This window comes from Dermacentor variabilis, chromosome 3 (genome assembly GCF_050947875.1).
Source record: "Dermacentor variabilis isolate Ectoservices chromosome 3, ASM5094787v1, whole genome shotgun sequence".
NCBI lineage: Eukaryota > Metazoa > Arthropoda > Arachnida > Ixodida > Ixodidae > Dermacentor > Dermacentor variabilis.
The window spans coordinates 128,356,419-128,371,479 of NC_134570.1; the positions used below are offsets into that span (position 1 = coordinate 128,356,419).

The window sequence follows — 15,061 nt, forward strand, 5'->3', positions numbered from 1 at the left end:
GAAACATTTGCCTACCGCTACTAATACTTCAGCTACGCGCCAGTGCCTTTGCACGTGCTGAAATTCCATCTCAGATATTCCGGAATGAAAGAAAAAAAGTAAAAACAAAAGAGACCGTCTCTCCTCATCGCTGCCATTGTCGTCACGAGCAGAACACCCACTTGCCATGCTCCTTAGACTTTGCACTCAACTCGGCGTTGCTTTAAAGGATGCGAAATTAAACGCGGGATAAGGGCACACGAGCAGTTTAAACATCAATCACCGGGGAAGTTATTCAGCAGCTCGTACGTGCGTTCGCAGAAAGCTCTAGTATAATGCGCCGACGCCGCGCGCTTAGAAAGGCGCGCGAACGGCTGTAGCTATTGTCATCTCTGAAATAAGAAAAAAAGAGGTGTATGGAGAAGATAGACGACGAAAACGTAGCATGCATGCGACTCGGATCGCCGACTGCAAATGCGCATGGCGAAATACGCTGTAGCATAGCAGGAATATATATATGCGAACGTGAGCGCCTGCGACAGAAATGATGTTCTACATGCACCGCCAAGGTCCGTGGGTGGTGGCGCTGGCTAACACTCCCAGGGTTCTAATAGGAAATAGGAATATCCAAAAAGTGGATGGGGAAACGGCGCCACGGTAGCTCAATTGGTCGAGCATCGCACGCGAAATGCGAAGGCTGTGCAATCATTCCCCACCTGCGTCAAGTTAGTTTTTGATCCACTTTAATTTCCATTAATTTATCGTTATTTCATTTCATTTATTAGGCACAAGTAATTTCCCCCGTGGCGTCAGTGTTTGTTGGCTCCTTGTGATATGACTAATAAAAAGCGGGCCACTCGGTTAACACCCCTTCTTCTCTTGCATATATATATATATATATATATATATATATATATATATATATATATATATATATATATATAAACGAGAAGAAAGCGGGTTAACCGAGGGGCCCGATTTTCATTAGTCGTATCATAAGAAGCCAACAAACACTGACACCAAGGACCACATAGGGGAAATTACTTGTGCTTAATAAATGAAATGAAGAAACGATAAATTAATGGAAATTAAAGTGGATGAAAAAAACAACTAGCCGCAGGTGGGAACCGAACCCACAACCTTCGCATTTCGCGTGCGATGCTCTACCAACTTTTATTTCCATTAATTTATCGTTTCTTCATTTCATTTAATAAGTACAAGTAATTTCTCCTATGTTGTCCTTCGTGTCCATGTTTGCTGGCTTCTTATGATATATACATATATATATATATATCCGTAGTATGGGAAGGGTGTATGGGAAGTACGGCAGCTATCTTGGGCCCTAAGACCATTCCAGTCTGTTTTTATTCCAATCTCCTGACATCAGAAGTGCCTAAGCGTCGGTCGTTGGCACGCATGGTTGTTTGAACCGCCCAATGAAACACTCTCTTCATCTATAACAGACCACTTTAGCTTGTCGAAGCGACTAGCACAGCCTAGTATGACATCATTTTTTATCTAATTGGCAGAGAACAGCGGAGCAATACGCTGAAATGGAGAGGGCTTTGTTGGGACCGGGCTAGCGCAGTGAAAGTAGATAACCAGGTGAGGACGGTGGGGCCGGCGTGTGCGATTGGTCCACTGCCGTTGCTTAGCTTGCGGTGGCTGCTCGAAAGTCGCGGCGGCGTGCAACGGAACCGTAACAATGGCTCTCAGACGCATCTCCAGCGAAGAAGTGTTGGGAGAGCGATGTCGTACGCGTGCCGAAACGGCTAGACAACGGCTATTGCCCCGTAATAGATTTTACTAAACGCAAGTAAATCCGTTCTTGGCGGTAGCCCTGAGTAGTCAGCGGCAGAGTGATCGGCAGGACTTCTATTTCTTTCGGAACGGGGCACTATGTGGAACGGGGCACTCGGCAAAAAAAAAATAAATAAATAAAAAAAATAAAAAAAAGAAGTAGGATCAGTTTTGTTCGGCACAATAACTCTTGCAGGTCACTTTGACGTGGTGAGTTTTTGATGTTTTGTGACGTCGTGTAACTTCAAGGCAAAGTGGGCGCAGCACGAAATATTTTGACCAATAGTGGTGGGATAATAGCGACAAAGGTATAGAATCAGAGAAAAGATTCTTTTCTTCGGTGTAATCATGCAAAATCATTGTATCACTCATATCAGATAGTAAGCTCAGGCCGTTTCCGTGACGTCACGTGACATACAGGCGAAGCAGGGGTTGCCTGAAAATGATTGACCAATCTGGCACGGCCGACTGCATCAATAGAATAAGAGTTTGAAAAAGGTTTACGGTATAGGCGGCTCTGGCCATGGTGTGGTCTGACGCTGTCTTTGCTGATAAACGCTTTCATTGTCCTTCTCGCAAATAGGCGCTTTCTCGTGCCAACGCAGAAGACCAACGCTAGAAACCTAGGTAAAAACTTCATCCAAACGCTCAAGGCGCCGAAGAAATGTAGAAGAAAAATAACGGCGTCGTACAGATAGCAGCAAACAGGTTTCCTAATTCGAAACCATGTAGAACTCTGCCCATCATATGTTCAAATTCTGCAGGAGTGTTACACATCCCGAAGGGTATTGAGTTGAATTAATAAAATCTATATGGTATTAAAAGGCGCTTTTGTCCGTCTGCTTCGTGCGTAGGCATTTGCAAATAACCATCTCGAAGAAGGAGATTTGGGAAATATTCGGCACGCTCTAGTGCGTGAAAGGTATTTTCCATTCGTGGCATCGATTACAGGCATTTGCGCGTGAAATTATGTAGTACTCGATAATCGGCGTAAATTCGTACAGAGTCGTCCTTCTTACGGACCAGCGTAACAGTAAACGACTAACGGCTTGATGAATATCGGTTAATGTTAAGTTTGAGCATGTCGGCGACGTTTTCCTCGAGATACGTGGTATCAGCGGCGGCGCACTATCGAGCTGCCATCGCTTTTGATGCAACGTACTGCCAGGGAAGTGGGACCGGGAAGGTTTGAGTGGATGGGAAATACAATTTATTCTTATAAAGCAGAGCTAAAAAGTCACCTTCCTGGGTAACTATAAGATCATGGTTAATAGCGCGCTTAAAGGCTGCAGTCTTCATTAAATGTTGAATACAAATGTTGTGTTTCCAGGTGAAGGGAAACAAACGTAAGTGGTTACGCTAGTCTGCTCAAAGTAAGTGTCCTAAACGTAAGTGCCTTCTAAGCAAGTCACAGCGTTGCCTACTAGCAACACATTTGGCGAAGTAGTGCCAAATGCCGTGACTAGCGTTCTTCTGTCGGGAAATGCCACGAAGCTAAGAGAGATGGTAAGCTTGCTAACCCTTTATTGACGAGTGTTGCCCACAGGCAACATACCAGAAAGACATTCTTTCTTGCCGAGTTAGAATATTCAGTACGGAGATCCTTGTTAAGTGTTTTCGGCCAACATCGAAAGACAGGCAGCAAGCGCCATTTGCCGGTTTAAAGCAGGAACGCTACACAACGAAGATGAAGTTTAGCAGGCGACTCGCTGTCTTTTGAAAGAGGAGACAGGCCGATGCAAGATGTCGACGCGCAGCGCTGTCACACTCGTTATGTAAAGCAAATGAAATGTAGACATATGGTTCACGTAGGATGAAAGCTGTCTATAGAAATTGAAAATGAAGGCTTAGGTGGCTTGAGGTGAAGACGGCTTGAACCGTCCTGCCTGGGGTTTTCCCCCTATTGCTGAAAACATTTCGGCAAAATATTTTTTTTCTCTTTTGGTTGATTATGAACGTTAGTAGAGAGCACGATCAGGTTGCTATTGTAAGCGGAAGCGCCGTCGCTTCTGTCTTTCTCCTAGTTTCCCGAGGACGCAAGTGCGTGACCAGAAAGAAGAAGCCGCAGAGAGGAGTTAGCTGCACTAGTTGCGCGTCTGGATGGTCCTATTTCACATAACTGCGTCAGCACTGCAATCATAGTCGTGACATTTTTCATTAGTAAAATATTTGTTATTCTGCAGTTTCAAAGGCTAGCTAAGTACCTTGGCATAATTAGTTAGCTTTCCTCTAACACGATGACTGTTGGCTGAAAAATTCTCCCGTATGACCACCTTGTTTCCTTTGAGAACGTGACGCTTCGAAAAAACCGTTGCTTTGGTTTTGTAGGTGGAAAGCTTTACTATGATTTCTCGAACTTTGTTAGTTGAAAAATGCCGAATTCTATGCGCGCGCGATGCCTTGGCCAGAGAAGGTTAGTTCGAGAGATTGGCGAATAAAACTAACATTTTCTTCTGTCTGCTGCGCCGTTTAACAGGCGGCGCGCTCGTCATCAAGACGAGCGCGTCGCCTGAACGCCTGACTTTGCAACTGTTTCAGTTAGTTGACACGTTGTTAATTGGCACTGTGTATTACCTAACTCAGATGTCGGCTTCTTTGTCGTTTTCTAGGCGCGTGTTCAGCGATTGTTGCTGACTCTTAAGCCCTCGGATTTCACTTGACACCGTCATTGGTGCGGCTTCAGTGCGAATAGAGCATTCACGCGTATCTTTCGATTTGTGCAACTCTCTAAGCTTATCGTCCCTGGTACCCGGATTTCGCTCGACATCGCAGCACCTTAACACATATTGAATTTGATGTCATCTATTGAAACAATGCCACGCGCTGGCCCCTATCAATACCTAAAGGCTGTTTTGGCACATCACATTGCACATCTGTAAACAGAAGCCATGATAACGTGTGATGCGCAAAATTAAAACATTAAATTATCAGTTCTTGCCCGGGTAAAACCATGACTTAATTATGAGTCACGCCGTAGTGAGCACTCCACATTCATTTTGATCCCCTTGGGTTGTTTAACGTGCGCAGAATGCACGGTGCACGAGCATTGCTGCATTCCGCCCTCGTCGCAAAGCAGCCGCAGCAAAGCAGTATCGAAACCGCGACGCCGCGTGCAGCACCGCAGCGTCGTAGCGCTTCAAATAGTGCCGCGCGTGTTCAGCAAAAGAAAGGTCAACGCTGCCGTCAACGCGACGTTCTATGTATGGGATCCCGTGACAATGGTCCATCGCACCTTTCTCTGTGGTAGTAAGCGATGCACTCTTTTTCCGTCTGTCACCCGTGACGTCATTAATAACAGCTGCTTCGTCTGCTTAGACGCCTGTAAGGCTAAATTAAAATGAGCACCTACGAACGCGCGTGACATTGCGCAGAACTTCCACATTCGTGAGCACTCTGCTGCGGTGCAGGACATAAGCTAGTGAAATCGGCACTTCTAAAATAAAAGCACCAATATGTCGCAGTGAGCTTTTTCATTCGAGATGGAAGATAACACTGCACCGTCTTTTGACGAGGGTTTCTGCAGATCAACGTTTCGCGGCCAAATTAGGAGCTAGCGCCTGTGCGGCAGGCAACATGAACTGGACACTTTAAACACGCGTGCAGTATATCGCGTGTGAGACATTCCCGCGTTTCACGAAGTCGTCTTTACACTCACATTCAGCTTTGAAACAGACAGCAAACGAAAAAAGAATGAGCACTCAGTATACGTTCAAAACTTGCTTATGCTTGTCACCTATAGTGAAAGGCTCGTGAGTGTTCGGTCTCTATATCCTGCACATTCTGTACTTTGGTTTTGTACGCAGCCTGCTTAGCTACTGTATAGAATATTGGAGTAGTGCTTATATAACTTATCTAGACGCAGTTGTTCTCAAGCGAAATTCAGCAATTAGGACTGTTACGTTCGCGAAACTCACTGACTCAACACAGCTTTCATGCAAATCGCTCAGATTGCTACTTTTAAACTCTGTATACATGCAAACAACTGCAGCGATATTACATACTATTGTAGTGTATATTGGCCCCCTTGCCTTCGACCTCTTCAGACTAACCACCCCAACTACGAGAGCTGGAACACACCACAATTTTAACCTCTCACCATATCATAACACTTATTGTCGAAGACTGATCGAATTTAATGGTGCCCAAGTCTGGAAGGGAATTGCGAATGATATAAAAATAAAAAGCGATATCGCAATTCAATTTGGGCATTCCTGTTTGGCCACAAAGTAGTCTCAAGTATTGCTATTGTGTTGCTTTCATACATAGCCTTTCCTTTCATACATAGCTTTGTCAACAATTGTTGTTTTGCCTGTTTAACCTGGTACCATAGTCTGAATTGAACGAGACACTAGCCTTGTGGTTATTTGTCCAAACAATACTTGTAAATTTGTTTTTACACTGTGTGCATGATAAAGAAAAGAAAGAAAAATCTCGGCCACGACAGCTCGCTAGCGCACATGCTCTGGCAATGCTCCGCGTCAAGCGGCACCGTGTTCAGTAAAGAAGTCTGGGTGGACGCCCTGCGAAGCGACGACCACCACACCCAGCTCCGGGCCATCCAGAGGGCTCACGAAAGGGCGAACCCTCACGGGCTTAACGTCCCAACTTGGGTGCGGCCCGCGACCCCTGCCGACCACTAGACCAAGAGCGGGTGGGGAGTGGTTCCTCAGGACTCAATAAAGTCATTCCCTCCTCCTCCTTCTAGGCCACGACACTTAAGACTGCTTACGTGTGGGAATGCGAAAGCATTGTAGTTGATTTGGGAAAAATTTTTCGCTTAGTTATTGATTCGTATGCCGTCGTGCACGTTGTAACCTTGCGCAGCATTCCTTCTTGTGCGGCGTGCTTCCGTGGGCGACCACGTTTCGAGGATGCCGCAGGGGTAAACGCTTCGGAGTGCATTCCGGAAGACAGAGCACCGATAAAATCCAAAGATCAAGCGCGGGAGACAGCGACGTGACGTGTGCAATGACGCGCGCACTAGGCGCACCTCATTTTATGCGCTCATAATTTAGCGTGGATACGTGCATCGCAGTAGACACAATAGCGATGGCGTCCGAAGAGTAAGCGACACGTGCGAGGCAGGGACGTGACGTATGCAATGACGCACGCGCCGGCCACAGCTTCAGTGAACCGTAAGCGTGGAGGCGCCGTGGCGTCGGGGAAGCGTGCTAGTCTCGCCACACCGGATGCGAGACCCAGACCGAAATGGAGAAACCCATGCCGAAACACCGAGACCAACATGAATAAAATTTTCCCTTAAATTCCAATAATTTACTTTGTTTACAGGAACCGGCGTGGCAAATCTGACGTCAATGCGATCATTCTTCACGTGTTTTTATTCGTCGCAACATCGGCCATTTTCGGTACTATCTATCGGTCACGCTACCGACAACGACGGATTTTCGCGTAATGGGGCACATAATGCTTTCGAATTAAGAAAAAAATGCGTTGTGCACGAAAGATTTTTGGCAGAATGTTACACTCCTGTAACAGGTAAAGGCGAAAGGCTGCCGCCCACTTGGTAATGCGCTCTCTCGCATTGTCACGTTGCTGCTTCCGCAGTTCGGCGTCTTCGGCTCGTTTTCGACGCTTACCCGCGGCTTCGCGCGCTCGTATAGCGTGGTCAGATTCGCGGCAATGACGTTTTTCTTCGACTTTACGTTGCATCGTCTAAGCAGAGGATTGAAACGTGCGCTGTTCGGTGTGCTGTTATGGGTGATTCCAATGACTGCATACATTGTTCGCTTCCCTTTTCTCAGCGCTTGTAGCCTCATCCTTACGGGGGTACGAGTCACTGCATATTTTGATTGCTCTCGGGAGTATTAGCCGTTGCGAGGGATCGTTGCGTTTTTGTGGCAATTGGCTAGAGGCCGCGTCTCTGTACCCTGTATGCGTGATTCCAATGATTGTATGCACTGTACGCTACACTTTGATGAGTGCTGGTAGCTTCTCCATTACGAGACGGATGAGCCATTCTATTTTTTTTTCCTTGCTTGGTGCGTCAGCCATTGCTAATGATGAAAGTTTCAACGCAACAGCGTTAAGGGCCCAGTGCCGCAAAAATTCTGGTGTCCCGCATCCAGCGTTGACCGTCTTTACGCGAAAAGTCATTCCTAACCAGGTATACCCGACCACTCAGGCCACCAGCAGCGATTTGTGTCGCCGAAGCAGCGCCTCGCCGTTGCTGTGCTCCCATTGCTCCGAGAAACGTCACGTGACGTCAGTACACGTCTTCAGCACGTCAAAAGCACGCGCTAGCAATTTTGGAGGAGACTTTCCCATCTACTCTGTTACAGAAATAGCTCTATACGTTACTTCTGTAAAAGAAAACAGAGTTGGTCAGCTGAAATGTGTAGCCATAAGTGAGATCTCATTAAGGCTTAAAAACGCGTACGATCACCTTTAAAGGAAACCTCTGGAACACTTTCGTCTTTTCTCGCCGTCGGAAAAGGCAACAACGCATTTCCTGTTCTGCCGAAACAAGTTAGTGCCGCATTATCGGCAGTGCAGCTCTCCTTTTACGCGGAAATTTCGCCGCCTATCTTCCATCTATCATCATTCCTGAAAGGAAAATTCCGTCGTCGCCGCGAGAAAGGGTATTCATACTCTGTCATCATTGTAAACCAGGCTCTTGTTTTTTTTTCTATTTAAACGTGAGAGCGTTCATTCCGGTTTTAAAAGTGAATACTTTCAGCCTTCAAAGCCGCAGATTCTGCGTAGTAGCAATCTAGCACCATACTTTGTGCAGTTCTATTACTTTAAACCAGCTGCTAACCGCGAACTACGAACACTAGGTCTGTTAATATTTTAGAATCTACGTAAATATCCAGTAATATATTCAGTTCGAAAGCGGCAATATGCCATCTGCCCTTCTGATAACCAAAAGGACTAATGCCAGGGAACGACAGTATTTTTCCTGCATCCTCAAACGGATTCATTCGGCGATTCTAAACGTAGAAACACGTGGCTGTAAGATAGGCGCCAATCTCACCTCGGCGGAACAAAGGAGGACGAAGTATAAAAAAGCTTCCACTGACGGTCAAACTTTAGATAAAGGTATATTTTTAATGCCTTCCCGCGAATAGTGTAATACATGTCATAACGCGCATTTCTCAGTTACGGGATGTTTATTCATCTTTAAGGGTTTTCTCTTCCTATTTTCACAATCATTTTGCATATCTGACCTTTGAGAATCACTACGGAGTACTTGCTTTGGAAATAGCTCTATACAAGTGTACACTGAGAGACGAACCACTTTTGACGTCCAAGTGTGTTTTTCTGGTTTGAAGAAAATGCGCGAACACATGTCACATGTGGTGCATGCCGCTAATATAAATAGCGTAATATATATAACACGGCCGGATGATACCTTTAACGCTTGCATTACAATGACCCCGACGTTCTAAGTTCCGATGTTCTATGTTAACTATTTTGCACAGAGCGTTTTAAACATTGCAAGAGCATTTTATAGAAGAGGAATGCACTTCTCTTCAGATTATGCGGACATAGAGTAAGCTTTCCGACCGCTTATCCAGTTACTGCCGCACACACGCTCCGTAATGAAATTATAAGCCCCAAAAGCAGAAGCTCAGCTCGAGAAGGAAACTTCATTGGACTTATTCAACTGGCCGCGATCTCTAAATCACCACTATCGCCGTGCGCCCCGGCAAGATTTTGAAAAAGGTTGGCAGTGTGTTATACTCCTGTAGCACGTAAAGGCCTAAGCGTGCAGTACGCGTGGTAATGCATTAAGTTATACCATCGAGGGGGTCAGACTTCTTTTAAGACATAACGAGCCGCAATGCGATGAAAACATATTGCACTGGAGGTCGACCTCCTCAACGGCACATGCGAACCCCTAATGCACTACCCGAAAGTTCTTTCGCTCTTTCTTTTGTTCTTTCTATCTTTAGTTCCTTGTGTGTTCTTTCTTTCTTTCGTCGTGTCTTTCGTTCGTTCTTTCTTGCATTTCTTCATTCATATTCAGCCATTGCATCTTTGCTTGCTTATGGGGACACGAGCCCGTCCTGATGATGGTACTTTTTGCATCATAATTTTTGCATCCCTGGGCTGGACGCGGATTTTTCCAGGCACGAGTCGTTGCTGATGGTGTTATTTTTTTGTTTAATGAGTCAACTTTTTTTTTCGTATCACTGCACTAGACGGCACTTTTTTTCTGGTATGAGCCCTAGCAACGAGTCACCTCCTTTTTTATTATTCTGCGACATCCTCTTTTCTTCTTTCTTTCAACATTGCAGGTACCATGCGCTGAAGCGTTCTTTTTTTGCACCTTTTGTAACCCACACACACATACACAGAGAATCGCACATCTATATAAGTACTCGCCTTTGCTGCAGGCGCTTCTTCTCCGCCTGCCATCTCAGACTCCAGCTGGTAGCCCATCTGGAGCATAACGTTTTCAAGCATCTACCAAAATATACTGTAAAAACAGCGATTAAGCATTTATTTGTTAGGTTGGATGTTGAAGTTTTACCTGCAAAAACATGGCTACGTAACAAGGGTTTTTTCATCCCGTGGTCAACGGACTGCCCGCTCTGCCCCTTATCCAGAAACATTGCAGCATGTATTTTTGTTTTGTACAAACGCAGTACACTTTTGGCACAACATACGAATTGTGTTTGACGTGCAGATATACCCAAATTGGGATAGCGTAATATTTCTGACACTGGGAAGATGAGAAAAAGAACAACAGTGTTGAAACCCTGTTATTGCTAGGTTTGTATGCAATTTGGAGATCACGAACTGACTACGTCCTAGCTCAAGAAAGCGCGAAACCTGCGCGAAGGCACTTTTGTGATGCGTTTGCGTATGCAAGTTTGCTGCTGGGCACGCTTCCTAAACGCCACGGTGGTCATGCTTCTGGGTGCCTAGAGGTATCTAGAAAGGTTATCTAGAGTTGGCGTGCGTCATTGCGCACGCCATGTCGCAGCCATCTGGCTGAATAAACGTGTGGCCTAGTGCGGGCGTCGTTCGGCAAGTGACGCCGTAGCCAATGAGTAGAAGGTGGCGCCACGTCATGAGTATATAAAACGAAAAGCATTAATATCGATTTGAAGGCCACTGAGTGATCGTTTAAGCTATGAACTCCCGGCAGCCATGCCAGCACGTTTCCATGTGCACTTAACGAGGCGCCGCTAGATGGCAAGCGAGAGCTTGCGCGAACAAAGAAAGGGCTGAAAAAGATCATTTCACCAAAAGTACTATAATGGTTTCGCGATCCCACACGTAAGCAATGGTAAGTGTTTCTGCAGAATTTTTTTCCTGTTCGATGTAGTTCCGTAGCTGCCTTCCTCATCCCAGATTTTTTGTTAGACACCATTTCCATTGTCGCTGTCGGCACTATTAAAGCGACATTTACTTGTGACGTTTGTGGCCCATTTGAACATTTTCACCGCATTGAGTGAAAATTTTTCAAAAATCCTACTCTTTACTCTCTCTTTTTTAATATTTTGCTTGTGCTTTCCTTTCAAGTGACTGCGAAAGGCAAGTCTGTTGCCGAATGTGGGTGATCGTCAAAATATCAAGCTACTCTTGCAAGCCTACTTACCGTAAAGTGCCAGATAGCCGACTGTGACTGGTGATAGTCGACGTGCTCCTTTCTTAGCTGGACCATTATTTACCCTTACATTATTTTTCTGTTTATTCGTCTAACGGAAACAACGTGACATAAACGTGCTCTTCGCATGACCATTACCAGTGGCAGGTACTGCTCCACCTAAAACTTCTGACCCTTAAGCACTTTGAAGACTGCCGCAATCTCACAATTGCGACTTTATAATAATGGCGACATGAGTACCTCTTTCGAAAGGCGGGGTGACATAGGCAACAAAGCTCGTTCTAACTTTCGGGCGTATCTATTTCCTTGAATACCTGCATGACATCAGCTATACACACTATCGTTTACTGTATCGTTGAAAGGAGAAATATAGCGACGCATTGCTAATAGGCATTATTATGTACCTGGAACACCTGCAGGCATATGCAGCGTGTAATGCGAAGATTACGCACTCACGCTCTATGTGGAACGATCGAGAAACTATAGAAAGACGTCGCAGCTGATGACGAAAAGCTGCTTTATAACTGTACCGCACAGTAGTGCCTCGTGTGAGTTTTGAAGACGGCATAAAAATCACAGATTGAGGTTTGTGCATGGTCTAATGTGATGCAAATCTTTACAGCAATGTAGGCTGTTTCCGAACGGGAATATGACCCTTTGGTAGAATATCTGAAAATAATCTAGCGTGTTAGTAGAAAACATTCCAAATGAAGGATGACTGCTGGAAGGAGATGGCTGTCAAATCTTCTCAACATATAGCGACCTATTATCCGACAATAAATATTACAATGGCGGATGAAGGCCTCCCAGTTGTCACTAATTACATCAGGCTTGTGTCAAGTGACACCTTACGAAGCATGCGAATTTTCAAATTTCATTGCATCACCTAGTTCTCTGCCAGCCTAGTCTGCGCATTCACTCCTTTTCCAAATGCTGCAATCAACTCTAATAGACCACCCTTTACCTACCTTGCTTAGTATCATGTCTTCATAAATTAAATACTTGCTCTCAATTTCAACTTACGTGTCGGCTACCCCTCCTTGCTTTCTAATACACACTGCTCTTTCCCTTCTCTTCAGATTACTCCTATCACTTTTCGTACCACTCCTCGAAGCGGGCCTACCTTGTGCTCACGATTTTGTTGGCCTCCAAGTTTCCGCGCCGTATGTAAGTATCGGCGGAACGCAATGGTTATCCCCGTACAATCATTGCGTTATTCAGACAATTGTATGTCCACACAATTTGACAGCAGAAAGAAGAGCAAAGAAGTTTTACTTTGACTTGCCTTCGAAGCGACTAGGGGTGTTGGCAATGCCTGACCATTCCTGGTTATGAGGGTAAATTTGTGACTTTGCTTGTGTGCTTCAACGCCCGTTCCACTTCTTTACTGTGACCACTATCTGATCGTGCTGACCCTGAATGTATATTAATAAATAGGGAGGTATGCAAATGGTAAATGCCTGTCATAAAAGCCAGACCATGTGATGATAGAGATAGTACTTTTATTAACGGCAGGTGGTCGCTCGCAGCTACGAAGTTAGAACACTTTCATAATTGGAGCCATAAATTACGCTTTTAGCACTTCTTTGAACCAAACATCAATTAGAGACTGCTTGCACTGGAGTTAATCGAAATATTTTTTATAGCGCGTTGCACTATCGAAAATGCTGTTATCACTCTCTGTTTGTGCAAATGTGCGGGGATGTTTCTGCAGGTCGGAAAAAACGTTAAGGACAGCAGGCTGCAGGATGTGCTGGCGACAAGGTACGGTCCTCTTTGTTGTCACTCCGTAATTACGCACATACAAAATGCCTTTAAGCGTGCCTCAATAGTTATTGCGTTTCCTCCAGCAGCAATGCCTATGAACTTTCAATGAGAAAACTTAATTGTTTGCAGGTGTAGTCATCACGAGTGCGACGGCGTGCCATACTGCCACGTAATTATTCGTAAATGTCAAGCAAAAATACAGCCGATTATTGAGCGATGTTGATAAACAGAAATTGCCACTTTTCATTCTGCTGAGAAACTAGTCAGTAAACTAAACGCTAGAGAAACGGTTAATAAATTTTTTGACGGGATCTGTGAAAATTCCGGAAGGTCGTGCCGTGTTCTTGAAATGTGTCATTTATGGGTTTTGCTAATGACCTTTTAGCTTTGAGCCACGAAAATTTAGGATCTCTAATTTGTGAAATCACCATTTTCGCTTGACCACATTGTGAGCGAACTTTGCCCAAGCAGGGTCCGTGCTTGTCCAATAACCTTTTAATCAAGTTGCACAGCCTTGACCTTATTCGCGGATAACATAGTGATAGGTAGGATTCTGTCATTCTGCGCAAGGTCTTGCTCATGGTTCAGTGGCAAGAAAAATGTCCGAAGGATTGCAGTAAATAACTACAAGGAGAAAAGCGTACTATATGCCTTTGAACAACACACAAAAATGCGCTTCTAGCGAAACATTAACCATTGTACTATATGACCCGCTTGGCAATAACGATACGTGTGCTTGTTCATCTGTTTTCCGCGGGCTGCATTACGAAAACAAAATAACAACCTATAGTTATCGTTCAGTGCATAATGCGCCTGTATAATTTGGAACTTGCTCCAATGTTGTGGTTGATTACATCTGCGTTCCATGTTCTAACCGAATCTTGTGTATACAGTGTGCATGCAGCAAGGGCAACAGTGTCGTGCTTTTTAGACCATATACGAGCACGTGCGGTGAGAATGGAACCTTTGATGAGTCATGTATAAAAGCCGATGCGCATGAGCCGCTGGTGACATTTTCGACGATCGACGAGTTCGCTTGCCGCTATCACTGTGCTGTATTTTTCTTGGCACCGGTTCGCCAAACAAAGAATTCGATTGGTAACCCAGCTGCGTCAGTCAGCTCAATACAATGCGAAATATGGTTGCGCCGGAAATGTATAAAGCAAGAGGAAATCGAAGCTCTGCTAAATTCATTTATGGGCGCTTTGGAATTGGGGACATCCTGCCATCACATTAACGTTTCGAGAAGAAGTCTCTCCTTGTGGTACTCTAAGCCATACATATCGGGCTGAAAAGATTTTCGACATTTGAAAAACAAAGCTCGCGACAGACCAATGACATACCACAGGAGTGAAAGCTATAACAAACAAGCAGACAGACAGACAGACAGACAGACAGACAGACAGACAGACAGACAGACAGACAGACAGACAGACAGACAGACAGACAGACAGACAGACAGACAGACAGACAGACAGGCAAACAAACAAACAAACAAAGCGAACAACAGAGAAGCGAACGCATTGTCCTCAGGGCAACAACTGAGCTGGGTAACTCCCCAGCAGTTGTATTGCGGTGACATTTATCACTGATCTCCAAAACAACGAGGCAACACTGGGGCGCACAGCGGAATGAAAATAAATGACAGCAATCATCCACGCTTATGTGCTGCCATCAATATTATGCTCGCTAAACTCTGTTTACAGGCCAGCATCTCCAGACAAAGGGTAGCTGAGCTGCTGCGCACATTAATCATGCGGAACGCAGGAGTTTTTTTTTTTTCATGAAACACAGTAACGCAGCAATACTTTTCATGAGTAATCTATTTGTTTGCCTTGTACCTCGGTATGCTCACAAACTATGAATGTTTTTGTAGTGAAATGGTTAAAGCTACAGAATTTAAATTCGAGAAAAAGTACAATATAAATGTAAAAT

The 15,061-nt window shown here is 44.9% G+C and overlaps 1 protein-coding gene across 4 annotated transcripts in view; it reads left to right on the forward strand.

Moving 5' to 3' along the window:
* The window catches only part of LOC142576276 (monocarboxylate transporter 12-like), a 56,702-nt gene that overhangs the window by 11,474 nt on the left and 30,167 nt on the right, over positions 1–15,061 (forward strand). For all 4 annotated transcript variants that reach the window (XM_075686327.1, XM_075686325.1, XM_075686326.1 and 1 more), the window contains exons 2-3: positions 12,439–12,526; positions 13,074–13,123. The gene's annotated coding sequence lies outside the window, so the exon portion shown is untranslated. The remainder of the gene's footprint in view (positions 1–12,438; positions 12,527–13,073; positions 13,124–15,061) is intronic.